Source organism: Staurois parvus, unplaced genomic scaffold (genome assembly GCF_062004578.1).
Source record: "Staurois parvus isolate SC_StPar_1 unplaced genomic scaffold, SC_StPar_1.0 ptg000098l, whole genome shotgun sequence".
Taxonomy (NCBI): Eukaryota; Metazoa; Chordata; class Amphibia; order Anura; family Ranidae; genus Staurois; species Staurois parvus.
The window spans coordinates 357,827-381,354 of NW_028317894.1; positions in this window are offsets into that span (position 1 = coordinate 357,827).

The window sequence follows — 23,528 nt, forward strand, 5'->3', positions numbered from 1 at the left end:
AGACTATTTGGTAGATTTACTAAAGTGGGAGAATGCAAAATCTGGTGCAGCTGTGCATGGTAGCCAATCAGCTTCTAAATTCAGCTTGTTCAATTAAGCTTTGACAAAAAAATCTGGAAGCGATTGGTTTCTATGCTGAGCTGCACCAGATTTTGGACAGTTTTAGCAAATCAACACCTATATCTCTAGTCTCATCAACTATACCCAATAAGCAGTTGTAAAACATTGCTATCAATACATAATAGAGATTAGTTTGGATGTTGGCATTAAGAGACAGGAACTGGAACCTGCCCCATCCTTCTCCTCCCGTGCATACTTCCACTCTTGCCTCTCTTTTGCCTGCCTTCTTTCCTCGAGCTCTCTTTCTGTTCTCTCCATATTTCATATCCCCCCTCTTTCCCCCTTCTCCCTTTTTCTTTCTACTCTAACCCTCAAGAAACACCCTACCCCTCTCTTCCTCAGCTTCAGATAATTCAAGTTTATTTCCTCCTCAGTGGTGGCTTCTGTCTAGGCCACGGCTGGCAAAGTGCCATTTTATTTTTTTTTTCCCCCAGTTTCATAAATATTATAAGATGAGACAAGACAAGGAAGGTTCAACTGCAATAGATAGGTTTGCTTAAAAAGGGTGCCTCCACCTACCTATTATTCATGCCATTTTTCAAAGACAGCAACATAAATACCTTTTCTTATTCAGCTTGTGTGCAGTCACGTGATCCAGAAGCAGCAGCTCCCCTGTGTCAGAGAGCACTCGACAACAGTGCTGAATTCACAGAGCCATGATGTTACCAGTTGGCCTCCATTGCCTCCCCATTATCAATGTTCCCACACATCTCCTGCAGCAGCTGATTTTAGGCAGGTATAGTCTGTACCCTCTTCTGTAGGTGGCACTAGGCTTTAGCGGTAATGCAGAAGGGGAAGGAAGGGGTGAGGAACCTAATTCCCCTACAACGTCCTGCCATTGTCAAGGGAACAGCCTTCTGATTGGATGCTGTTGCCTTGACTGACCCTACAGCCATCTTGAATGAGGGCAGTGTTTATTTAAGACACTGGCTCCCTGGTTTGGTGTGCATTTTGTAAATGGTTAGTGTTGGGACAGGTTCCCTGTCTATCAAGTTCAGAGTTAGGAAGAGGAATAGGGACAATGAAGGGACTGTGCCTTTCCTTTGTTTAGAAAGGCTCCCCTCTGGGTGTGAACCAGCCATGCCATATTCCCGTTCCTTGTTGCAGAAGCTGTCTGGATTATCCAAAGTTAACATACCGCTGCTACAGTTTCCATAAGTGGCTCTGGATGGCTGTGTCTACCTTCTGGGCCTAGCTGAGCCTTGTTGGAGCTTTCTTTAATACACTGTTCTTGTTCACCTTGGCTCCTGTATAATCACTGCTCGCAGACACTCCATGCTACATCCTGCTCACATGCTCACTGGGGAACCGCTGCTGTTAGATCATGTAACTGTACCGAAGATTAATTAAAAAAAAGGTATTTATGGTGCTCTCTTTTATAAATGGTATGCAACAAAGGTAGGAGGAGGGGACAGCCCTGATGTGCTGATATGTGTAAAATGCTTTAAAAATGTTTTTTATATAATATGGCTCTCAGCACCAGCAGACTCCCTTGAACCCTGACATTATGATTTCGTATGAGATTGATTTTCTCTGTGTGGTAGTAGCAGTTTTTTTTGCAGCAGTTTATCATGTCCCAACCCCTCCTGGCTGCATCGGAAATAAAACTGTCCAATCATTGGGGATCATGAGGTTTGTTGATAGGACATCTCTACCTTTGACTCACATAGGGGAATGTCTTACTGCCAGTGGTTCTTCTCTGTAGTGTAATGCTGTGGTTCAAGAGATTCTAAATGAAAACACACTAAACGCAATGCTACAATAAACTAACCCAAAACACTAATGAATACACAAATAACACCCATATAAAAGTATATTTACTGATGTGTAAGGAACTGAATTTATTCTCTCTTGCGAAGAAGAGATTAAGGGGGATATGGTCAACATGTATGAATACATCAGTGGTTCATATAGTGAACTCAGTGTAGAGCTATTCACCCTGAGGTCATTACAGACGACAAGGGGTCACTCTTTATATCTGGAGGAAAAGAAATGTAATTTCTAAACACGGAAAAGTTTCTTCACAGTAAGAGCTGTGAAAATGTATAATAGACTCCCTCAAAAGCTGGTTCTGGCCAGCTCAGTGGATTGCTTTAAAAACGACCTGGATTCTTTCTTGGATACACAGAATATAACTGGTTACTATTTATAGGTAAAGTTGATCCAGGGAATATCCGATTCAGGCCAGCTCAGTAGACTGCTTTAAAAAAGGCCTGTATTCTTTCTTGGATACACAGAATATAACCGGATACTAACATTTATAGGTAGTTGTTCCAGGGAATATCTGATTGCCTCTCGGGGGGATCAGGAAGGAATTTTTCAAATGTAGGAGCAAATTGGATCATGCTTTGCTGAGTTTTTTTGCCTTCCTCTGGATCAACTGTGGGATTTTAACTTTTATGGTTGAACTGGATGGACTGTCTTTTTTCAGCCAGACTAACTATGTAACTATGTAAGTAATATGGTACAACAAATATATAAAGGGCGTCGTAATGACGAAGCATGTTTTGGTCAACTAACTGATGCAAGATTCTTTGTAGCCACTGGTACTCTGCTTGTTTGCTGTAGAAGGATTGTGGGTACTGCAATACAGGAAGGCGGCTATGAATTACTCCTTGAGATGGGTGATCTTACAGGTGCAGAATGAATACACAATGAAGATAATGGCAAGGATTTTATGTCAGCACCTCACATCAATTTTTTGGGACTATATGTCTTTTTATTAGTTTTGTAAGGACTAATAATTATACGTGCTTATAATACATGTTGTTAAAGTGTATAGTACTGGTCAATTACTGTATATTAAATGTAAATGTTGCTTATCCTAATTCATATAACAAGAATGGACATACATTTTAGAAAATGGACTTTGCAAGCACCGAAATATTACAACAAAAGAAATATATAAAAACACCATTTTATTAATTTAATTTTAAAAACAGAAAGAAAGACATATAATACATAGCATTGTGCAAAAATGGCGATTGTTTGACTGCATTTCACAAAGAAGAAAAACCACAATGCGTATCAATTAATATGATTTATATTTTGAATCTTCTTCAGGGAAGAACAGTAGAGTACACACGTTCTATAAAATAATAAAGTGTTGTTCATGACATCATACGAATATGTTTGTTTACAAAGAAACACACATATTTTATATATATATTCAACTCACATTGCCATATGTTGTATCAAAAAATAGAAAATCCTTGCTAGTTAATTCCCGACATCACAGACAAGAAGACCCTCAAGTTATCCAGCTGGGTAAATACAGACTAAATGCAATTATAAAAATCCTAAATTAGACTCTGAATAGTATATCAACCTTACCATATATAATATATAAAAGAAAGAAGAACCTACATCGAATTGTCTAGTGGAGACCAATAGAGGGCTGTGGTGAACTATAAATGTCTAATGATCCGAGCCAGAATGGTATGTATTCAAATTTGTCATCTACAAAAAGAGGCAAAAACATCAAAATCCCCCCATTGTTTGGGCATACTAAATGATAAAATTGGAGTACAAAAATGTATAATATGTGGTATTAAATAGCTTCATAGTAAGAAAACAATACCTGAAGTGCAGGTAATGGAATCCCCAAATGGGTATATAATATGTAACAATTCCTGCAGTTGTTCCTCTGTCAGACATCAGAGTATAGAGTCTACAGTGTATCTCCAAGTATGGTCCCGAAAAAAAATGTAAACAGTTGTATACTTTATATAACCACTCTCACAAACAAACAGAGGAAAACGAAATAATATCAGGTAGTGCTGTTACATCTACCTATACCAGGGGTCTGCAACCTTTAAGACATAAAGAGCCACTTGGACCCGTTTCCGAGAGGGAAAAAAAGACTGGGAGCCGCAAAACCATTGCAACATTTAAAACAAATCCGACACTGCATATATTGCAAAAAGCGCTCTGGTCATGAAGGGGGTTTAAGGGCCCAGTAAGCAAAGGGTTAATCAGGGCCACAGTGTATCATCATAATCACAATTATAGCCTTAGGCCAGTGGTGGGCAACCTTTTTTTTCAACTGAGCCAAATCTCGCCAAAACCACGATTGAAATTTATTTTGAGAGCCACATTTTTAAAACTGAAAATACATCCCCCATATAGTAATTCATCCCCCATAGTAATTCATCCCCCATAGTAATTCATCCCCCATATAGTAATTCATCCCCCATATAGTAATTCATCCCCCATAGTAATTCATCCCCCATATAGTAATTCATCCCCCATATAGTAATTCATCCCCCATAGTAATTCATCCCCCATAGTAATTCATCCCCCATATAGTAATTCATCCCCCATAGTAATTCATCCCCCATATAGTAATTCATCCCCCATATAGTAATTCACCCCCCATAGTAATTCATCCCCCATAGTAATTCATCCCCCATAGTAATTAATCCCCCATATAGTAATTAATCCCCCATATAGTAATTCATCCCCCATAGTAATTCATCCCCCATAGTAATTCATCCCCCATAGTAATTCATCCCCCATATAGTAATTCATCCCCCCTATAGTAATTCATCCCCCATATTAATTCATCCCCCATATTAAGTCCCCAAGTCCCCCCTGTGTCAATTCACTTACCTTTGCTCAGCGCGTTCCTCTCGCCGTGTTCCCGCGCCGTTCCGGTGTAGCATGAAAATCTGTCTCCTATGGGGATCTGTCCCCCTCGATGTATCTGCGCATGTGCCAGTTTCAGGCATTAGCAGCCGATCGGCGATCTCCGGCACATGCGCAGATACGTCGAGGGGGACAGAGCCTCATAGGAGACAGATTTTCATGCTACACCGGTCTTCAGGGCGGACTGTGAGAGGAGCCTAGCTCCGCGGGCCGGATTAAAAGGCCGTAGTTTGTCCATTGCTGCCCTATTGCCTGTCACCTGGTGGGCAGTGTGCTCCGGAGCCGCAGCCAAGGTGAAAAAGAGCCGCATGCGGCTCTGGAGCCGCGGGTTGCCGACACCCGACCTATACTATATCTTGTGCCAGAATGTCAGAGCCTCAGAACACCACAGCCGAAACATCCACTTCCAACCAGTGAAGTAAATTATTATTATTATTATACAGGATTTATATAGCACCAACAGTTTGCTCAGTACTTTACAATATAACGGGAGACAATACAGCAACAATACAGTTCAATACAAGAGGGATAGGAGGGCCCTGCTCCTTGGAGCTTACAATCTAGGAGATCTGAACATCTTTTATATCATTAGGATCCAATATAAACCACATTGCAAAACAGCAGTTTTCAATCAATCAATCTGCTGATGCCCAACACATGGGAGAGATGTTGTTGACATCAGTGGCAGGAATTATGCCCCATTGTGTCAGTGGGAGGAATAGTGTTTTGTATCAGTGAAAGGAATAGTGCCCCAACAACCAGATAAAGGCATGCAAAAGGCCACAGTTTGGAGACCACTGATTTGTTGGTACCATATTACTGACACATCAGTATTATACTTTTATGTGGGAATTATCTATGGATTATTTACTGTTTAGGTTAGTTTTAATTTGGTATTCATTTGTATTAATGTAGCGGCTTTGATAAATTCACTTTATATACTTAATTTTGGTATGTGCATAGTGTGGGCTTTTTTTCATGGGATTCTGCCAGAACTTGGGGCTGAATTAGAAGAGGGCAACAGTAGGAAATGTGTTTTATGCAGTCTCAAATTTAATGCATACTTTTGCTGGGCACTAAGCACTTTTTATGACAAGTTCTCTTTAAGCTGCTTTGTGTTGTAGTTACTGGAAGAAATTCCCATCTCCATTACTGCTGTATACATATTCTCTGCAGATCACCCATGACATAATTCAGGATGTTATGTCAGTTTTAAAATGATGACCGTCGTAACAAATAGATGGAAATAATACCACTTTGGAAGCTGTGGGATCGGTAAATATATTTTCTCCAACTTACTGGCATCTTTCATTACAACTCTTCATTTATTTATTTATATTTTTTGTACTGTTTTCCTGCCTACGTGTTTTTTTTGTCTGGCGCTACAGACATCTCTTGTGGATTAAAACATTTCCTGGATTTTACATCAGGTCCATACTGTCTTATGTCATCATTCACTTTTAAAGGGGTAAAATCACATGGACAATAAAGAACATATCACTGATGGGAAAAGACACATTGCAATTTATGTATGATTATTTGTTATGTGTTTGAGCAGCATCCCCTTGATAATATCAGTTTAATTATCAAAATGCCCATTTCCTTTAATCGTAAGTGCAGCCAAAATCAAAAAGAGGAAAATGAGCACAAAGGACTTAACTTACAATCAGAAAAATGTGTCCCTTGTGTTGATTCTTCTGCTGCTAGTAGTAATCCACCTCCGTCTAGTCCCCTCTACCACCCACCACTGTAATCTTTTGGTAACGTGGGGGTTAAAACAACTAAGGGGCTGTCACCAGCTCTCAACAAGGCAGCCCAACTATGCCCGTCCTTTCCACACAGCTGCTCCATTCATAGAAGCCGTACTACAGCTTCATGTATGAAATATGACATGTATGAAATATGATCTAATGTGACATAGAAGATGGGCGGATCATTGTCTGGTTGGCCACTACAATACAGCAACTGGGGTGGAAAAGGTGGGCATAGACATGAACGTTTGATGAGAGCCTGTGGCATCTCATCAGTTGTACTACCCCTGCTGCACCAGAAAATTACAGAGGCGGGGATGGGGGGGTGCATAGTTGGAGGAGGATTACTACTAACAGCAATCAACACAAGGGACACATACTACTGAATGTCCCTTGTGCTCATTATTCTCTTTTTAATTTTGTCTGTGCTTAGGCTTTAATGTATTTTTGACCAAATTTAAAATTTAAAGTGTAGCTCCAGTCATTTTTTTCTTTTGTGAACAAACCAGTGAAGGTAGGCGCTAGCATATGCATATAAAATATTGTGATATAATATGTTAAAAAGTCCAAATGATAAATAATAAAAAGTCCCCAAACACCATATCATCAGCAGTGCTCCACTAACATGTTCAGAAGCAACAAAGCAGTCAGCAAGCATTAGAGATCAGATCTTGTATATGGTCAGGTAGGATAGCCACTTCTTTACGCAGAATCGCTGAAGTTCATCCACTCATGAAACCACTAATACCCCCTCCACTGTCAAACAAATCTCAGAGAAAAAGCCCCCAAAAAGATACTCATAGTGCAGTAAGCATTATTAAAATAAAGGAACAAACTATATGCGCTTCCTGAGGATGCGCACTTCTTGAGGACTCGCGTCACACAAAATGCATTGAGTGTGAGGGAAGGGATCCCCCTAGTGTGCTGTTTGTGTTGGTGCCCCCTTTGGCACCTATAATATGTGAGTGCATATAGTTTGTTCCTTTATTATAGTATCTTTTTTGGGGCTTTTTCTCTGAGATTCGTTTAGCAATAGAGGAGATATAATAGTGGTTTCTTGAGTGGATGAGCTTCAGTGATTCTGTGTAAAGAAGTAGATATCCTAACTGACCATATACAAGATCTAATCTCTAATGCTTGCTGGCTGCTTTGTTGGGTTTGTTGAGTTGGCCACTTTACTTCAGTTTTCACAAGAATATGGTGTTCAGGGACTTTTTATTGTTTATCATTTGGACTTTTTAACATTTGCATATGTTCTTTTAGTGTTAAGGGCTAGTGCCTTCTTTAACTGATTTGTTCACATATGTAAAGTGTTTTTTTACACTTAACCACTTCCAGTCCAGACGCTTTTACCCCCTTCCTGTCCAGGCTAATTTTCAGCTATCAGCGCTATCACATTTTGAATGACAATTGCGCAGTCATGCCTCACTGTACCCATATGAATTTTTTAGCATTTTTTTGAGACACATAAAGCTTTATTTTGGTGGTATTTATTCACCACTGAGATTTTTATTTTTTTTGCTATGTAAATTAAAAAGTCCAAACATTTTGAAAAAAAGTGTTTTTCCTGTAAAATTTTGCAAATAAATAGTATTTCATCTTGGCCAAAATTTATTCTGTTATATTTTTAGTAAAAAAAAAAAACCCAAATTAGTTTATAACCAAAAATTATAATTTTTAAACATTTTTTTTACATTTTTTTTAATTTTTTTAATATTATTTATTATTTTTTTTTTTTGACATACTGTCACCCTAGCAGTACAGTATCACCATTGTGAGGGATGATGAAGACTTTTTTTTTTACACTGATTGCTTTTACACCCATAAAGGATGTAAAAGCAATAATTTCTCCTTCTCTCTAGCTGCATTCTTGCAGCCATTGAGAACTACTGAGTGAGCTGTGATTGGTCACAGCTTGTCACATGTCATAAGGCTGTTGTGAATAGCCTTGTACCATGTGACCTCTGTGATCATTCACAGAGTTTACACGAGGTAAGCAATGATGTCACAAGTGCAATGAAGTCACAATCAAGTGCTTACTACTCTGCATGTGATCACTGATTGGGACCTCGTATGGAGGTCCCGTCCGACGATCGGTGTTCCACTGTGTTCGGAGGACACAGCGGGCACCGGATCGCGGTGCTGCGCGCTCCCAGGGAGCACGTACAAGCAGGGTGCGGGGAGGCCGTTTATAAACGGCCACCCAACCCTGCACTGCCACCGTCCGGCCGTTTATATATAACGGCTGGACAGTAGGTGATTAAAGGGGCAGCTGCCTAGGACATTGGTTGTGGATTGTTTTTAGACACATAGTAATGCGATGGCTCTTTCTCAATGAACTACCACAGTGCTAACAGCTCCATGGTAGTTAATTGAGAAGTACAAGCTGACAGCTGCTAAGGCTGTTGGGACTTGTTGTCCATTCATTCACAGAACGCTGTGAATGAATGACGTGGCTATGTGGGCAGAGCCCCACACGGCCATGCTGTTTTTAGAAAGTGACTGCTAGTACGGGAATTTCCCTGTACTGCTTTCACAAGGAGGGGGGAATTAGGCGGCAGCTGCAGGATCGGTAATATGTTACATGTTCCACCCTAAAAACTAGTAGACCATGTAACATGTTCCCAAAGGTGAACTCATCCTTTAACGAGTACAAATTTGTTTTGTATATGTAGAATAAGTTATCCTTTTTTATCAGGTAAGTATGAGCTATTTGCTGAGCAAAGGCTTAACTCAGATCTCAAGAAACAATAAAGGAGGACCACAAAGGAGAAGTAAAGCAATAGCAGACACTACATGCTGCTTGCTCTAAGTAATGAAATGAAATGTCCTTTTTTTTAATGGATGACACTTCTGCTTTACAGTTGAACTCCAAGTGATTGGACAGTAAAGCGAAGCAGTGGATTGATGAGCTGATCTTTCTGTCTCTCTGCACTCTTCTCCTGTCAACATGTCCCTTGTTAATGCTTGAACACTGCAGCAAACCTGATTGTATTTTTGTGCTTCTGCCTCCAGTTTGAGTTCTGTTCTTCAATGATTACACGCGGCTTCAATGACTACACGCGGCTGACACTAAGTAAAACTCAGGTACCTGAACACCAACCTGCACGAGTTGGTATTTTTAATCTCTCCTGGAGTTTAGCTTTAACATTTCTGCAAACTGTCTAGTTAATCATGGGACACAATCAATAAGTATTGCTTTTAAAAAAGGTTTGCAGTTTTGTTAAACTACATTGTAGATCTTCCGAGTGGCCTTTCAGCTACAAATAGTGCTTAGCAGAGTTTTATTCCAGTGACAGTTTCATTACACTTTCATGAGCCTTCACTGGCAGTTGTTTCTACATAATAAACTCTTCTCCGGCACTACTTGTGCAAACACTCTCTCCATTCTTATCCAAGACAACTTTCATTTTATGCAGAGGACGTGCAATCAAAATCCCCAGCTGTTTTTCAGTTTGTATTGTTACTACATGTTCTGGTCCTTTTGTATTGAAAGCCTGAACGGAAAAGGGAAGAAGTGAAATTGCGAAATATTTTTTTTAAGGTGTTGGAAATCACAGTAAATAGGGCTTTGTGGGTGGTCTGGGAAATATAACACGGAGAATGTTAAAAACATTACATACAAAAGAAATGTTACTTTTTCTGAAGACTGACAGTGTAAAGCAGCCAGTATATGTCTGGAATCATGATCCTCTCACTTTTAGTGGTGTCAACACTAAATGGTTTTAAAATCAGCAGTTAAGTTCTGCCGCAGGGCTTCCCAACAGAGGCAACCACTTGTGTGTGAGAGCCATGGTATGGTATGGATTATAAATGTTCAGTGGTACTGTCTAGCTCTTCTTATGGTAACAAGGTTTTATTACTGAGCCTACATTTTTAATGGGTGTCCGTACCCTGCTGTGACATTATCTTAAATCTTTCTCTTGAAACAGGTCCAAGTTTTCAATTGACACCCGTTTCAAAGCAGCATTGAAAAAGCTCCCTCGTTAAGCTAGTTTGAAATACATTATTTTGTAATGGACTACTCCATACTAACACCCTGATGGACAGCAGCCACCATAATGAGGGTCATATTGTACATTTCACAAATATTCACAAGCAACCCTCCCCCCAGTTTTATAAATTAAATAATAGACACACACCAAAAAATAACTTTATATCAGAAGCCCTTCATCACATCAGAAGTCCTCCCTTCACAACAGAAGCCTCCCCATCATATCAGATTCCTCCTTTGCATCATAAGTCCCCCCTTCATATCAGAAGCCTCCCATCACTTAAGAGCCCCCCACTTCACATCAGAGTTCCCCTTTCAAATCAGAAGCCACCCATCACTTCAGAGACCCCGCTTAAATATCAGAGTTCTCCTTTACCTTGTGGTCTCTATCAGAGTTATCCCATAACATCAGAAGTGAAGACCAACTGATCTGAATCCTCAGTCTGTGCACTGCATCTGAGAATATGCCAATGACCCTATCTGCGGGCTATCTTGTAGTGGGCCAGTTGTGGCCTGTAGGCCATAGTTTGGAGACCCCTGTGCTAGATTGTACTGAAATTTATATAACTGGTATTGATTAAACTGGATATAGAACCCGATTATGTAACTATAAAACTAGTGTGAAAGCGACAGTGATTTTTTTTTTTATAGGCTTAGGCTTGGCCCCTAGATGTTAATAACTGCTTCTGGAGAATGGAAAAAAATTGACACACATGTTCACACCAGGGTCGTTATGCTGTATTTGGCACCATTGACACACATGTTCACACCAGGGTCGTTCTGCTGCATTGGGCACTATTGCCCACTGGAGGCACAGCACAAAGACATGGCAAAAAGCCTTGCTTTGGATAGGGCATGTTGACAGCAGTGTTTGGGTGCGCTGCAGTAAAATGGTGAAGATGAAATAGCAGCACATCGTACTGCACCACGTATCACCACACTGCAGCATGTTGTAACAGGCTGCTGTGCAGAGACTTGAATGCAGTATCATTTTGTGACACTTCAAATAAAGTTACAAAAAAAAATTTAAACAGTTTGTTGTCTGCAAACAGCATAGTACTTCCCCTCATACCATTATAGTGCTGGTGTGAAACACCTTAACCTCCCTGGCGGTATTCCCGAGTGTAGCTCAGGGTAAAGTTTCAGTACCACAAGCAGTAACCCCGAGCTACAATCGGGAATACCATGCGGCCCTGCTCCATGATCCCTCGATCACTTACCTTGTCCTGCCCTCCCGCGATGTCCCTCCTGCAGTGTCCCCGGCAATGTAATCCAGTGGATGCCGGCATCTGTCATCTGGGTTCCGTCCCTTGCGAGCGTCGGGACGTACGGGACGTAACCGGTGGGAAATTTGAAAATGACAAAAAGTGACATTCACTAAAATCACATAGTAAAACTTTACTGTATCAAACCATTTCACATACATTTTGTCCCTAGTGCTTTGTCCTGTGCCCTGCCTACATTTTTACTGTTCTTTCTGCCTGGAAACTGAGAAGCGTCCATGGCGTCCAAAAAGTGTCCCTTTAGGTCTAAAGCGGTTTTAGACCGGCTAGAGAACAGCGATAGTAAATTAGAACCACTTGCAGAATTGAGTGATAATGATTTTGGGGAAATTTGCCATCAGACACTGAAAACGATTTTGCGACTTTGCTCAGTGATGTGCGAACTTGGCGCTATATTTCAAATTTCTGTGTTTTTGGTTTGATTATATTATTGAATTAAATTTATTATTATTATATTATTATTTTTTATGATTATTTATTAAATTATAATTTATGATTTCGTGTTTCAAGTTTTATCCTTCCCGGAATGTTTACTAGACTCTTGTTCGGACAGATTTCAGTGAGTTATTCCTAAAAATGACAGGCCTACAATAAAAAACTGACATATTTCCATGCAAAACAATGTACCGCTTTAAGCACAGAAATATGGACATAATCAGACCGCTAGGGAGGTTAAATGCTGCACTCTGAGATGCAGTGGGTATGTGCCTATTCTTACTATATAGAAGTAAAGTGACGGGTCAAACATACATATACAACTTTGAGGAATTGGGATTTGGCAGCCTTATATCAGATGAGTGCACAATAAAACACAAATTAGTACAGGTATTCAAAACAGACTATGAGCTAAAGACCACTATATTATTTGGTGGATGGAAAAATAATATAATCGATTGACAGAAACTTCACTCTCTCAATCAACATTAACTATTGTAAAACTTATGCTGCTAGCATTAGTAAATAGATAGGAAAGTATATCATATTTACTTTTTTAAACAGTTTTTTACATTCTGTTGTCATAAATTCTGGAAGCCTTCAGGAGAGGTTTTCTCAGCTAAGCACACCCTCCTGCCTGCATGACTAAGCTACATGAATTATCTGCCCTTACTCAAGATGGCCATGACCAGAAATGTTAGGCCTTGTTTTTCTAAGTGCTTTCTCAGCAAAATAAAGTACGGAGACATGGATGAACGGGTGAGTTGGCTTTGAATATTAAAAATAGATAGATAAATAGCACATTTGGTTTGTGGTGCTCAGATGCAGTGTAGTTCTGCGTTAAGAATTGGGGGCTTGTTACTAACTATATGCAGTAGTTTCAACCATTAATTACCATTATAAATTGAAAAATGGCAAAGTAGTGGGTGTTCATTTCGTCAGTGCTGTTTATAGCTTTTTTAATTAGGTTTTCATTTAAAAAAGGTAGTATGCTTTTGAAAAATTAAAAGCAATTAAATGATTAATAGAAGATTGGTGTAAACAGGGCTTTTTTTCAGCGGAAACACAGGAGAACGCAGTTCTGGCACATCCAGCTGTGAATGTATGTAATGGCAAGAGGTGCTGGGGTATGCTGGAGGATCTATTGATGCTGGCATCTGGGGATCTATTGTTGCTGGGGAGGGGGAGAATCTCTTGATGAGGGAGGGGTCTGCTGTTGCTGGCTGCTGGGAGATCTATTGTTGCTGGTAGGGGTACCGGCCTCCTGGATCCATACCCCGCTTCCTGGATGACTTCTCCTCCTGGCTACCCTTCTTCCTCTCCTCTGAGCTACCCACCATAATTCTTGGGGATTTTAACATCCCTGTCAACCTCGATAACCCGGACACAGCCCCTCTCCTCCACCTAACCTCCTCCTTTGCACTTGCACAGTGCATACAATCCACCACCCACTCCGACGGAAATATCCTTGATCTTGTCTTCTCCAACCGATGCGCTCCCCACAACCTCACTAACACCCCCTTCCCTCTCTCTGACCACAACCTGATCACCTTCTCTATCTCCTCGTCCTCCAACGCCTACCCCTCCAAATGTCACACTACTACCAGCCGTAACCTCCGCAACCTTAACCCTGCCTCCCTCCACTCTGCAGCTGATCAACTCCACGACCGCATCCTCCCCCTGTCCTGCCCCGACTTGGCTTTGACCGCCTACAACAATGCGCTCTCAACAGCCCTTGACTCACTAGCGCCTTTAACCACACGCAACACCAGACCCCGACCACTCCAGCCCTGGCAGACTGATCACACCAAAACCCTCAAACGACAAAGTCGTGCCCTAGAGCGACTATGGCGCAAAACCAAATCCAAACAAGCCTTCACCCGCTACAAATCTGCCTTCCGCACCTACACCTCCTCCCTCCATGCTGCCAAACAGGCCTACTTCTTGACCCTCATCAAGGCCCTCTCCTCCAATCCTCGCCGACTCTTCTCTGCCTTCAACTCTCTACTCTCTCCACCCCCACCTCCACCCAGCACCTCACTCACTGCCCTTGAGATTGCCAATCACTTCAAAAACAAGATTGACACAATTCGCAAGGACATTGCCGCAACTCACACGCCCTCTCAACCTGTCCCCTCTCACACAGCTACCCCCTTATCCCCCCTCCCCCTCGGCATAACCCGCAGGGACTTCGTCGCTGCTCAAACTCTCTCCAACCCCCTTCACCCTCACTCAGCTACCCCCTCATCACCCCTCTCCCACGACCCCACCACTGCTCTGACCTCCTCTTCCACCCCACCCTACATTCCTCATACTGAAGCTCCCCCAACACTCCACACCTTTGACCTTACTACCATCGAGGAAGTCTCCAAGACCCTCTCTGATGCCCGCCTCACCACCTGCCCCCTCGACCCTATCCCCTCACAACTCCTACGACCTTCCTCCTCCTCCATCCTACGCTCCCTCACCCACATCTTCAATCTCTCCCTCTCCTCAGGCACTTTCCCCTCCCCTCTGAAACATGCACACATCACCCCCATACTTAAAAAGCCCCTTCCTGGACCCCAATGACCCGAACAACCTCAGACCCATCTCCCTGCTCCCATTTACATCTAAACTCCTCGAGCGCCTAGTCTACACCCGCCTATGCTCTCACCTCAACGACAACAACCTCCTCGATCCCCTACAGTCCGGCTTCCGTCCCCTACACTCCACCGAAACTGCCTTACTCAAACTCTCCAACGACCTGCTAACCACCAAAGCTAATGGACACTATTCAGTGCTCCTACTCCTTGACCTCTCTGCGGCCTTCGACACAGTCGACCACCCCCTCCTCCTCAAAAAACTACACTCCCTCGGCCTCAGAGATTCTGCTCTCTCCTGGATCTCATCCTACCTGTCACAACGCTCTTTCAGCGTTACCTATAATGCTACCACCTCCCCCTCACTCCCCCTCTCTGTTGGGGTCCCTCAAGGCTCTGTCCTCGGGCCCCTTCTCTTCTCCATCTATACCTCCTCCCTTGGCCAACTCATACACTCTCATGGCTTCAACTACCACCTCTATGCCGACGACACACAAATCTATCTCTCAACCCCCCACCTCACCCCCTTGGTCTCAGCCCGAATCACACACCTACTGAGCGACATATCAGACTGGATGTCGCTCCACTTCCTTAAATTGAACCTCTCCAAAACCGAGTTTCTTGTCTTCCCCCCAGCCCGGACACCACCCCCCATTGATTTCTCCGTCACATCCAACAACGCTACCATCAAACCCGCCCTGCAGGCCAGAGTACTGGGTGTCATTCTGGACTCCAACCTATCCTTCCAGCCCCAAGTCCAATCTTTAACAAACTCGTGCAGACTCCACCTCCGCAACATCGCCAAAATCCGCACGTTCCTAACCCCAGAAACCACTAAACAGCTCATCCACTCCCTCATCATATCACGACTCGACTACTGCAACTCCCTCCTCACTGGCCTGCCTCGCCGCTGGCTATCCCCTCTTCAGTCCATCCTGAACACGGCTGCCAGACTCATTCACCTTTCCAACCGCTCTGTCTCCGCCACCCCCCTCTGCCAATCCCTCCACTGGCTTCCGATTGCGCAACGGATCAAATTCAAAATCCTAACGCTGACGTACAAAGCTGTCCACCATACTGCCCCGAACTACATCACTGACCTAATATCCAAGTACCGCCCAGCACGCACACTCCGCTCCTCACAAGACCTCCTTCTCTCTAGTTCCCTGGTCTCCTCCTCCCATGCCCGCCTCCAGGACTTCTCCAGGGTGTCACCCATCCTCTGGAACTCCCTGCCCCAACCCATCAGATTATCACCTACTCTCCTCTCCTTTAGGCGCACCCTGAAAACCCATCTCTTCAGGGAAGCCTACCCCACCCCCTGCTAACTTGCCGACCTCCTCCACTCTTCCTACCACTCCATCCCCCACAGCTATCTCCTCCTGTGCCACCACCCCCTCCCTCCTAGATTGTAAGCTCGAAAGAGCAGGGCCCTTGATCCCCTCATGTTTTGCATTGTATTGGTATTGTTCTGTCACATGTTCTGTCTCCCTTTGTAATGTACAGCGCTGAGCGAACTATTGGCGCTTTATAAATACTGTATAATAATAATAATAATAATAATTGTAGCTGGTGGGTATTTTGTTCCTGAAGGTGCATTTGTTTCTGACAACAGGATATCTATTTTACTGCTTTTATGTTATCATTAGCAAATTCCATTCAATTAATTGTAACACCACAAAATGATACTTGGTTCTGTATTCACTAAAAGGGGCGGTACTGGTAGGTGGGTAGGTGGTGGAACCAAAGAATGGTGCTCCTAGGGGGTGGACACAAAAGGGTGACTCGGAAGGGAGGGAGTTCCTGCACCTATTCTCTGAGATAAAAAGTCTTTGGTGTAAATATCAATAATATTAAGAATTTGAGATAATACTTATGATGTATTTTATGATTTGTAAATCCCCAAACTGTAAAAAGATGTAAAATAGAATGAAAAATAAATGGGTGCATGTCATAACATTTAAAAAGAAACCGCAGTGTTTACATTCAGTTCAAATATGTAAACAAATATGTTGTGGGAACTCTCTTCAAAATAGTAGAGCTTTGTAAAGCACACGGCAACTCGCTTCTTCTTTTTTAAAGGCCTTTTAGCCCAATTTTATTTAAAAAAGAAAGTTCAATAACATGCTTCCCACGGAGGGGTATCCATCACCAAACAAATGCAACATTGTAAAACTGGCTTGTACACTGATTTACGTTTGTCTCCTGCAGACTCTATCCAAAATGGTTGTTTTGCACACAGCGAGCCTCTAGCACACAGCTTCTCTGGCTTCCACCTCTCCTAGGTGTAGCCCTCCTGACTCCAAGGCAGTGACCTCCTGTCTGCCAGGGTGGAGCCCAGAATCATGGTTAGGCCTCTATGAAAAGGCCTGTGCAATCAGTGTGCTGGGGGTTCTGAAAATACAGACCCCGGATTGGAGATTTCATCCCTCCCAGATCACTTAGAAATCTCCAGGCTCCAGATCCCAAAACTGACTTTATGAATAAATGAGGAAACTGAAAAGCCAGTTTCCTCTGCATTACATAAACCCTCTGGAGCCCCTCAACCTGCCTGGTTGAGAATCCAGGGTTATAAGCTTGATTTCGACCGTGGCAGGGTACCGTGCTGCCACAATGTATTAATGTAAAGTTAAAGGATAAGTTCACCTTTGGGTACATGTTCCACCCTTTTTTAGTGTGGAACATGTAACATGTTCCTGATCCTGCAGCCGCCACCTGCTGCTTCCTCTCTCTATATCAGAAGTACAGGTAGAAGCTCTTCATACTAGCTGTCACTTTTCAAAAACAGCGTGGCCGTGCGGGGCTCCACCCATAGGGCCTCATTATTCATTCACAGTCCTCTGTGAATCAATGGACTACAAGTCCCGACAGCCTTAGCGGCTCTGGGCTTGTAGTCCTCAATGAACTACCATGGCAATGTGAGCGTTGTGGTAGTCTATTGATTCTTCCTGTCATAAGTATTGGCTTGCCTGTATGTGATGTAAGAGCAAGCAGATACATTGACAGTCTGCAGGAGACCTGCATGGCCTCAGTGATCTGCTGATCGCTGGTGCAATGCTTTACAGACTCCTAACACAAAAAATAATAAATGCATATTTTTTTACCTGCAAAAAAATGTTAATTTATTATTTTTTTTGTAAAGGTGAACTTATCCTGTAAATTGAAAAGACAAAAAAACAGCACCTCTACAAAATCCTCCAATTAAATCATTCTTCTGTGTAAGACCCCGTTAGATTAAAATGGGCTTACACGTTTCAGACATTCCTCATTCATAGCATAACCAAACATAATAAAACATTATTTAAATCGCAAAAATGCATCAGCTTCTCTAATCTTATTCCTGTCTTAACCTAAAAAAAAAAAAAAAGCAGACACAAAGGGGAGAAAAAATATCCAAGACTGCTGCTGCTACCAATACTCTATATGGACAAAAGATAGTGGACATTTGACCATTACACCTATGTGAACTTGTAGGACATTCTATTCTAAAAACCATGGGCATAAATATGGAGTTAGCTTCCCTATAAAAGCCCCCACTCTTCTGAGAAAGTTTTGAGCTTCGTCTGTAGAAACTTTCAGCCAAGGAAAGCATATGTGAGGTGAGATAGTAATGTTGGACAAAGAAAAACCCCTAAGGCATTCATTGGGGTAAAGTAGCACTAAAGGCTCCACTCCTTTTAACATAATACATCCTAGAAAACCTGTAAGAAAGCATGCAGTTCATATTTTAGTTAGCTGTGTGCCAGATGAATTAACATTTTCAAGCTTCAAGTCCGAGAGCGCAGCTTCCCTGAACTTCAGTGTGGGGGAATGTGTGCTCTAATAATCATTAAAGATGGCAGAGGCTCAAGCTGTGCCGTGAATTAATCTTTAGAGGGAAGGATGAGCAAAGAAGAGTCATTACAGCCTATGAAAACAGCTGATGGAGAGTCACATGTGTGTGCCAGTGGGAGGACACACGCAAAGGTGTCTTCTATGGAACTGTAGGCCAGCCATTTTCAACTAGGTTTCTGTGGAACTCTTGGGCTTTGCCAGATGTTGCTAGGGGTTCCTGAGCTAGGGCTAACTGACTTCCCATCTGATGGTTCACAGTGTAATTCTTGGTCCAATGCCACTTGTCAGATCCTTTTAGCTGTCAAAGGCATTCTTTCCACTGACACAATTAAAGTGATTCTAAAGGCTTATTTTTTTTAAAAGAAAAGATAACAAACATATCTATACTTACCTATTATGTGCAGTGGTTTTGCACAGAGAAGCCTGGATCCTCCTCTTTTTGGGTCCGCCACTGGTGCTCCTGGCCCCTCCCTCCTCTCAGGTGCCCCCACAGCTAGAAGCTTGCTATAGGGGCACCCATTGTTCTGTGTGTCCGTTCACACATGGAGCCGCAACTCTGCTCCTCACTCTCTCTCCTCATTGACCTGCTGGCTGTAGTTGACAGCAGTGGGAGCCAATGGTTCCTGCTTCTGTCACAGCCAATGGGGAGAGGGGGTCCCAGGATAGCCTAGACTCCAGTGCACATTGCTGGATCGAAAGAGGGCTTAGGTGAGTATTAGGGGGGCCGGGGATGCTGCACAGAGAAGGTTTTTTGCCTTCATGTATTGAATGCATGAAGGTAAAAAAACTTGAGCCTTTAGAACCAATTTAATTAATTTTAGCAGGGGTTCCCTGAGACCTGGAAACTTTTTCAAGGGTTCCTCTGCGGCAAAAAGGTTGAGAAAGACTGCTATACATTTATTTATTTCAGGTACTTATATAGCGCCGTCCATTTACGCAGCACTTTACACATATATATATTGTACATTCATATCAGTCCCTAACCCTCAAGGGGTGTAAAATCTAAGGCCCCTAACTCATATTCATACATACACATACTAGGGCCAATTTGGACAGGAGCCAATTCACCTACCAGCATGTCTTTGGAGTGTGGCAGAAAACCAGAGTACCCGGAGGAAACCCACACAGGCACAGGGAGAACATGCAAACTCCAGGCAGGTGGTGCCGTGGCTGGGATTTGAACCAACGACCCCAGTACTGCCAGGCGGAAGTGCTAATCATTTAGCCACTGTGCTGCCCATGGAGGAGACACCTGAAATCACCAACCAGGAAGCACAGTATTTTCAGTAGGGGAAAGCAAAGCAATAGCAATCTGGAAGTAAGACACACAGGATTCATGGTAGACATTATAGGGCATTATCATGGAAGGATAAGACATCCATAGCATATATCATGTTCATTGAATGTATATTAGTCAGGTGCATGGAGTTTTATTGAAGATTAAGGATGAGCTCCATCCTCCACCTTTCCTGGCGAGCCAACCTGCATATTCAAGGAAGTGTCTGATGTGGATTTTGGGGGGAAAGGTATAACTTTTTTTTTAATTTTTGTGTTGAGTCCCCCTCCTAATATCTATACCAGACCACTAGGCCCAAAGAGAGAGATCCTACAGTGTTTTTTTATGCCCCTAGACATCCATACCAGAACCTCATCAAGGAAAAGAGTCTGGTGTGTATTTTTTTTACGGGGAAACCTTTTTGTGGGTGGGTTCCCCATCAACATTTATACCACACTTTCATCTGCGATGAACCCCCATTCACACTATGCGGGTTGCCCTACATGCAATAAATATGGCAAAAAGGCTCAAGTATTCTTGTGAGCTTTGCATATTTTTAGTCATGATATTCTGTGTCTTTCTTGCTGCGTTTGGGGCATAATTGCCAATAAATGGCACCGCAAGCACAACACGCTATACAAGTGTGAATGCAGCTTCAGGGTCTGGTATAAATGCAGGGCTACTTTGTTGGCAAACAGTTTTTTCTACGTATCACTTTTGCTGTAGTAGGTTGTATACATAGTACAGATGTGGAATTTCGCAATCACGTTAACCTCCCTGGCGGTATTCCCGAGTGTAGCTCGGAGTTAACTTTCAGTACCACAAGCGGTAACCCCGAACTACACTCAGGATTACCCTGCAGCGTTGCTATGGGATTCCCTGTTTCACTTACCTTGTCCTGCACTCCCACGATGTCCCCTCTGCAGCGTCCCCGACCATCTCCTGCGGCCGATGCCGGTGCCTGCGAGCGTCAGGACGTACGGGACGTATGGGGGCCGGAACCAGCGGGAAATTTAAACATTTTCAAAAGTGACATTCACTAAATACACTAAAGTCACATAGTAAAACATTACTGTATCAAACCATTTCACATACATTTTGTCCCGAGTGCTTTGTTCTGTGCCCTGCCTGCATTTTTACTGTTCTTTCTGCCTGGAAACTGAGAAAAGTACATGGCGTCCAAAAAGTGTCCCTTTACGTCAAGACCAGCTAGAGAACAGCGATAGTAAATTAGAACCACTTGTAGAATTGAGTGATAATGATTCGTGGGGAAATTCGTCATCAGACACTGAAAACGATTTTGCGACTAAGCTCAGTGATGTGCGAACTTGGCGCTATATTTCAAATTTCAGTGTTTTTGGTTTGATTATATTATTGAATACAATTTATTATTAATATTATATTATTATTATTTTTTCTGATTATTATATTATAATTTATGATTTCATGTTTTTAATTTTATCATACCGGGGATGTTTATTAGACTCTTGTTCGGACAGATTTCAGTGAGTTATTCCTAAAAATTACAGGCCTACAATAAATAAACAACATATTTCCATGCACAAAAATGTACCGCTTTGAGCACAGAAATATTGACATAATCGTACCGCTAGGGAGGTTAAGGGAAACGCTCAGTCGTATTGTATTTAAAGGAATTTTGCATTTTTAATGTTTAATTTTAAAGTGGTTCTAAAGGCTCAAGGTTTTTTACCTTCATGCATTCTATGCATTCTATTCTAGGTAAAAAACCTGTGTGCAGCGCCCCCCAATCCTTACCTGAGCCCCCTCCGATTTAGCAATGTTCTCGACAGCCTCTGCTGTCTGGGGAGTCTTCCTCTTCATTGGCTAAGACAGCAACGGGAGCCTGTTGGCTCCCACTGCTGTTAATCACAGCCAGTGAGCCAATGAGGAGAGAGCAGGCAGCGGGGCTGAGCCATGGCTCTATATGTCTTATGGATGCATAGAGCAGCAACTCAGGGATGAGCACACAGAGGTGCCCTCAGAGCAAGCTGCTTTCTCTGGGTCACTGCTCGAGGAGGAGGAGACAAAAGTGCTGGAGGGAACCCAAAAAGAAGAGGATCGGGGCTGCTTTGTGCAAAATCACTGCACAGAGCAGGAAAGTATAGAAATGCTATTTTGATCGTTAGTACACAGCTTTAATCTGAAATTGATAAACGGGACAAGCTCAAACATTTTTCTCGTATGATACCAGATCGTACATTTTTGTTTCATCAGTAAAGTTTTCGTCCAAAAATACAATACAAATACATTACATCACTTCCAAAGTTTTATTCTGTTGTACAAGAATTTTCGTAACTTTAGTAACCTCTTCACTTTTGATATGAGACTACCATGCAAAAAAAAAGGACAATCATTCGTCCAATATTCTTATCATGTGTACAGGGTTTTACTGATTTATAAGATTCGGATTCCGTTGACTTAAATGGGGTCCAAATACAACATCCAAACTTCAGTAAAGGTTACAGAGACAGCCCCAAAGGATCCCAGGTATATTCAGCTCATTGCAAAATGAGATAAAAGGAGCAGTGAAGTATTTAAATTGTGTTAGAAAACCGTGTATAGTTAATGAACAAATCTAATGGCTCCCTTGAGTATGACATCTAAAACTACTGTATACTTAGACACTACAAGTTTAAAGCATTAGCTTATTAGTATGTTCAGTTATCTAGAAGAAAAAAGCCTAAAATGTATATGCAAACCAAATCACTAAAATCGTAGTCAAGCTTTACCATTTTAAGCTACTTATGTCTATTATTCCGCCAACTCTTGTAAAATTTTAAACAAGCTGTGTAACCCACTGAAAAAAAGAATATATATACAGTATATAAATATAATTTATATATACAAAGAAATAGGTATCAAGGAGAAAGGAAGAAAGAGGTCTGGGATCACAGTAAATTATATAAAGTATCATTTTTAATTTATCAACATCTAAAATATGCTTTAAACAAATCCCATCAATAATCAAAAGAAACATCTGGGGTACTAGCCATGACAATGAAGTACACTTGAATTATTGTATTGATTAAAGATATCTTTACCCTGCTACTATCTTTACCCTACTACTACTTTCTGACACCATTTAAATGTCATATACAATCAAACTGACTGAAAAACTATCAATAAAGATATCAGAACATAACTCCAAAAAAATATAGGAAAAACAGTCCTTTTATATCCAATTATCCAGCACATGGAGACCTCGTGAGCATGTAAGGTTGCATTGGTGGGTTTCTTTGGGCCTGATCCACTGGTCCAATGTCTATAAAAGATGAACGGTGGTCTGGAGCAAAGAGCCTGAAGCTTAGCTCTTCTTGGAAAATTGTAGCTCCCCGCTACACTTATTATTATTATTATTATACAGTATTTATAAAGCGCCAATAGTTCGCTCAGCGCTGTACATTACAAAGGGGGACAGAACATGTGACAGAACAATACCAATACAATGCAAAACATGAGGGGATTGAGGGCCCTGCTCTTTCGAGCTTACAATCTAGGAGGGAGGGGATAATGGTACAGGAGGAGATAGCTGTGGGGGATGGAGTGGTAGGAAGAGTGGAGGAGGTCGGCAAGTTAGCAGGGGGT